Raw genomic sequence first — 5,950 nt, forward strand, 5'->3', positions numbered from 1 at the left:
TATATATATATATATATGTATATATATTAGTCCAGCACGAGTGGGACATCAGACTCATAAACACTGACAACGTCATCTCGAGTCTGAGAGCGACTTCTTTTTCCATCAGATTTTATTATTATTACAGAAAAACAAGAAAAAACAACTGAAATGTTGAGCAGAAGCAGCAGAAAGTTCTGCTCCGACTCTGTAACAGGAAATATTAACACAGTTGCAGGGTGGGGGGCCCTCGGGGGCCTCAGGGGGCCTCAGGGGGCCTCAGGGGGCCTCAGCAGTCCTGAGGGCCCTGGAGTTCTCAGGGGGCCTCAGCAGTCCTGAGGGCCCTGGAGTTCTCAGGGGGCCTCAGCAGTCCTCGGGGCCCTGGAGTTCTCAGGGGCCTCAGCAGTCCTCGGGGCCCTCGGGGGTCAGATCTGCAGGTCTCAGCAGCACGTCCATCCTGGGAAACAGAGGAGTTATCTGGTAGTCGTCTCCCCACAACCAGGTTCGGTCCAGAGCTGCGCTGCGTCCCAAATGCTGCACTAAACAGTTTATACTCAAAAAGTATATACTAAACAGTAAATACTCAAAAAGTGTATACTAAACAGTAAATACTCAAAAATTATATACCAAACAGTAAATACTCAAAAAGTATATACTAAACAGTAAATACTCAAAAAGTGTATACTAAACAGTAAATACTCAAAAATTATATACCAAACAGTAAATACTCAAAAAGTATATACTAAACAGTAAATACTCAAAAATTATACTTAAGTTCGGCTCATTTTTGAGTAAATATCAGTAGTATTTATGCATTAATTCAGACGTACTACTCAGAGACACACGTCACTTCCTGTCGTTGGGAGGGGGAGTTGTTACCATGGTAACAGCGGCACTTCCTGTCGTTGGGAGGGGGGGTTGTTACCATGGTAACAGCAGCACTTCCTGCCGTCGGGAGGGGGAGTCGTTACCATGGTAACAGCAGCACTTCCTGCCGTCGGGAGGGGGAGTCGTTACCATGGTAACAACTCCCTTTTATCCTGGCCCAAACAAGATTATATAATATTATTATATAATCAGCATACATGGCTTAGCTGCGCATTATTTGCAAGACCTGATAGAGCCTTATGTTCCTGGCAGAGCTCTCCGTTCTCAGAGTGCAGGTTTACTCGTAGTTCCTAGAGTATCTAAATGTAGATTTGGAGGGCGGGCGTAGGTTGTAGGTTGCATTACGGAGCACAAGTCTTTCCCTGACCCCTTCCCTTCAACCCTTCCCCGACCCTGCACCCCAACCTGGGACTTGCTGATTGGGCCGGAGCTTCGGGAGCTGCGTGCTGGCCTGCGGTCCCCACCCCTGGTCATCCCGTTGCTGCTTCCACCTGCCTGCTGTGCTGTTGCCGTCCCTGACCCCCAGTCTGGCCCTCGGCAGGAGGGTCCCCCCTTATGAGCCTGGTCCTGCTCAAGGTTTCTTCCTCCTAAAGGGGAGTTTTTCCTTGCCACTGTTTGGCTTAAGGTTTTTCTCCCACTAGGGGAGTTTTTACCTGCCATTGTTTATATAATAACTGCTCGGGGGTCATGTTCTGGGTATGGGTCTCTGGAAAGCGTCTAGAGACAACTCTGTTGTATTAGACGCTATATAAATAAAATTGAATTGAATTGAATTGAATTGAATTATATACGAATATTATAATAATATTATTATACTTAATATTACACTTATGACATATACGTATCACTTAGCAACCAAACACCGCTGCATTGCATTATGGGAAGTTTCTGCTCAGCTAGTGTCATCAATCCACACTAATACATTTCTCTGGTATTGTATGGATAGTACATACTACTGAGTATGGATAGTACATACTATTGAGTATGGATAGTACATACTACTGAGTATGGATAGTACATACTACTGAGTATGGATAGTACATACTACTGAGTATGGATAGTACATACTACTGAGTATGGATAGTACATACTACTGAGTATGGATAGTACATACTACTGAGTATGGATAGTACATACTACTGAGTATGGATAGTACATACTACTGAGTATGGATAGTACATACTACTGAGTATGGATAGTACATACTACTGAGTATGGATAGTACATACTACTGAGTATGGATAGTACATACTAGAGTATGGATAGTACATACTACTGAGTATGGATAGTACATACTACTGAGTATGGATAATACATACTACTGAGTATGGATAGTACATACTATTGAGTATGGATAGTACATACTATTGAGTATGGATAGTACATACTACTGAGTACATACTACTGCACTAAACAATCTCACATCCTGTTTTTGCTGCTCATTAGGAGGAGGGATTTGGACCCTGGACTCACACTCGGGTCCTGAAGTCCTCCAGGGAGATCCGGTCCTGGTCCTGGTCCTGGTCCCGGTCCCGGTCCCGGTCCCGGTCCTGGTCCAGGTCCTGGTCCTGGTCCTGGTCCTGGTCCTGGTCCTGGTCCTGGTCCAGGTCCTGGTCCAGGTCCTGGTCCTGGTCCTGGTCCTGGTCCTGGTCCTGGTCCTGGTCCTGGTCCAGGTCCCTGACGCCCAGCAGGGCCAGAGCTGGACGGGGACAGAGACACAGTTTACATGCAGTCCAAGTTCAGGTTATTGTTAATATTCCGGTTACTGAAACATTCAGAATATTCCGGTAATTAATCATTCAGGATATCTGGATCAAACCAGCGACGCACGGAGAACGTGATGACGTAATTCCCGTCATTTCTGCTTCTTCTTCCTGTATCCAAATTCAAAACAAATGCTGCTTCAACTTTTCTCTCACCTTCTTGGTGTAACTGCGTTACTAAATGCAGTATTTGTTTTGTAAAAATATCTCATGACTTTGCGCAAAGTCAAAGTCTATTTATGGTTCCGCGTTAAATCGACGCAGAGAATACGCCGTAGGGTACGGCGTATGGTACGCGGCGACGCGCGCCCTACGGTGAGCGTCGCCGCGTACCATACGCCGGACCCTACGCCGTACCCTACGCCGTAGGCTCTGCGTCGGTGCGCGGAACCATAAATCAGCCTTCAGTAGTAAACCAGAGACGACATGAAGTGTGAGATAGAGCAGGAGCATGCGGCGTTTAACGCCTGGAATTACAGACATTATTTTGAGTTTGACTCGGTCAAAAGTGATAAAAACATTCTGGTCCGCTGTAAAGTCTGTGTGGGAATAAAGCTCGATGCGAGACCCCGGATTCCTCCTCCCCCACTGGGGCTGCAGCGCCGGCTGCCTCATCAGACTCCCCCTCTGCTGCTAAACAGGTGAAACTAGATGGAAGACCAACGGGACTTAGTGCAGCTGAATTGAAGAAGCTTGTCGCAGGTTATATTGTAGTTCAAGTCAGAGAGAGCTGTATTTTGCCTGACGCAATGTGCATAAATTTAAGACTGAAAATAATAAAAACAAGTTTAAAAATAGACCGTTTCATTTACTTATTGTCATTTAATTTTATATGGTGGAATATGCACAAAGAATAGAATTAAACTGAAAGTTCTATTGTTTTATATTAATCCAGTAAAGTGTATTCAGGTTGTGCATCATGTTTTTCAAAAGTAACTAAGTAAAGTAACTAGTAATGTAACTAATTACTTTTGAAGATAAGTAATCAGTAAAGTAACGGGATTACTTTTTTGGTTCAGTAATCAGTAACTAATTACTTTTTCAAAGTAACTTGACCAACACTGGTCCTTGATGTTATCAGACGGCTCGGTACAGTTCTGAAACAGGTCCACAGATGTTCCTGGGAGGGGAGGGTTAGTGGGGGCAGAGTCACCTTGTTTACATTCCACCAGGAAGATTGTGACCAGAGCGATCGGCCAAACCGCCCTGTCAAGGCCAGATTATAGAATCAACAATTATATTGAAAACAGACAGACTCAGTAATTTTCCGTCTGCCTTAAGTTTCTGGTTCATCAATGGCGACTCCAAACAGATGAATTTGTGATCACTTCCCACCAAGCTGAGCTTCCAACTTCTCCAGGGTTTTTTCCATCTTGCCAAAGAGCTCAAAGACGCTGCCAGCCTGAGATTCTGTTCAAGAATCACATCCAGCTTACGGCTTTGCTCCCCCAACGTTAAAGTCTGAGTGTTGATCGCCTTGCTTGTCCCTTCAGCCACGTCCGGCAGCTCTGAAAGAGCCAGAACAGCTGTCGACGACTCACGCGTTTGTCGGTAGACCAGGAATCCCCCTCCAATTAGGAGAAATCCTGTTATCATAAATCCAATTATGAAGCATCTTCAACGTCCTCGACAGACAGAATCACCAAACACAACGGTTTCCAATGTTTCCAGGAATCCATTGTGTATCCAGCAAAAAATGTCCCATCGGGGCAGGAGGGCTCCCTTACCCCCTGACTTCTTGTCGCAAAAATGTGGTCAATTGTGCTGAGAGACCAGTTAATCAATTCCATGATTGTAGAGTTTGGGAGGAGTGAAAAGGAGAGACTCTGAAGACGGTCCGGTCCCGGCCCCCCCTGGCCCCCCCTGGTCCCCCCTGGTCCCCCCTGGTCCCCCCTGGTCCCCCCGGTCCCCCCGGTCCCCCCTGGTCCCCCCTGGTCCCCCCTGGTCCCCCCGGTCCCCCCGGGTCCCCCCCGGTCCGCCCCAGTCCCCCCAATCCCCACTCACCCTGCTGGTTCTGGTCCAGGGTGATGAACCCCCGGCCTCCCGGGTCCAGGATCGCGAAGACGGCGTCCAGGTCTGCGCTGCTGAACTGGCCCGGGTCGTGTCCTGGTTCTGGTCCTGGTTCTGGTCCCGGTTCTGGTCCTGGTTCTTGTCCTGGTTCTGGTTCTGGTCCCGGGTCTGCCCCCCCGCTCAGCTGCTCCAGCAGCTCCGCCAGGAACTCCCGGGGGTTCCCTGGAACCAGAACCACCGGGTCAGCAGGAACCACATGGAACCCCAGAACCGCCTGAGGTCACCGTGTAAACCTGATCCAGCACAGAAACACTCCAGAGACCAGACTAGCCCTACTTTCTACCACTAGCCCTACTTTCTACCACTAGCCCTACTTTCATTTACTAGCCCTACTTTCTACCACTAGCCCTACTTTCTTCCACTAGCCCTACTTTCTTCCACTAGCCCTACTTTCTACCACTAGCCCTACTTTCTACCACTAGCCCTACTTTCATTTACTAGCCCTACTTTCTACCACTAGCCCTACTTTCTACCACTAGCCCTACTTTCTACCACTAGCCCTACTTTCTACCACTAGCCCTACTTTCTTCCATTAGCCCTACTTTCTTCCACTAGCCCTACTTTCTACCACTCCCCCTACTTTCTACCACTAGCCCTACTTTCTTCCACTAGCCCTACTTTCTTCCACTCCCCCTACGTTCTACCACTAGCCCTACTTTCTTCCACTAGCCCTACTTTCTTCCACTAGCCCTACTTTCTACCACTAGCCCTACTTTCTTCCACTAGCCCTACTTTCTTCCACTAGCCCTACTTTCTACCTCTTCCTCCTGTAACCATGTTTCTGTTAAGCAGAAAATATCACTCCTGCTCTCTGTAATTATATCATTTACTAACAGAGACTTAGAGCTTAATGATCGTATATTTAGTAGTCCGCATCTAATTTTTAGGTCTGTAATTGGTACCAAATGTACATTGGTTTTAATTTTTACAAGGTTATCTTGGTTAACGCCTCTATAACGCTGCACCTGGTGAACTTTTGGAGGGCGGGGAACTGCAACCACTTCTATTTTGCTAGGCACCTCTAACTGACTAAGCCTCGCCTCCAGCCCTGTTAAACTACAGCTCTGCATCCTGGCCTGGACCCTGCATTGTCAGGGGGAGTGTCTAATAACATTGGCCAGATTTCTAGACATAAGAGCTGCACCATCCCGGGTGGGATGAATGCCGTCCCTTCTAATCAGACCGGGCTTTCCCCAGAATGTCTCCCAGTTGTCAATAAAGTCCACGTCGTTTTCTGAACACCACTGAGA

The sequence above is a fragment of the Cololabis saira genome, chromosome 5 (assembly GCF_033807715.1).
Source record: "Cololabis saira isolate AMF1-May2022 chromosome 5, fColSai1.1, whole genome shotgun sequence".
Taxonomy (NCBI): domain Eukaryota; kingdom Metazoa; phylum Chordata; class Actinopteri; order Beloniformes; family Belonidae; genus Cololabis; species Cololabis saira.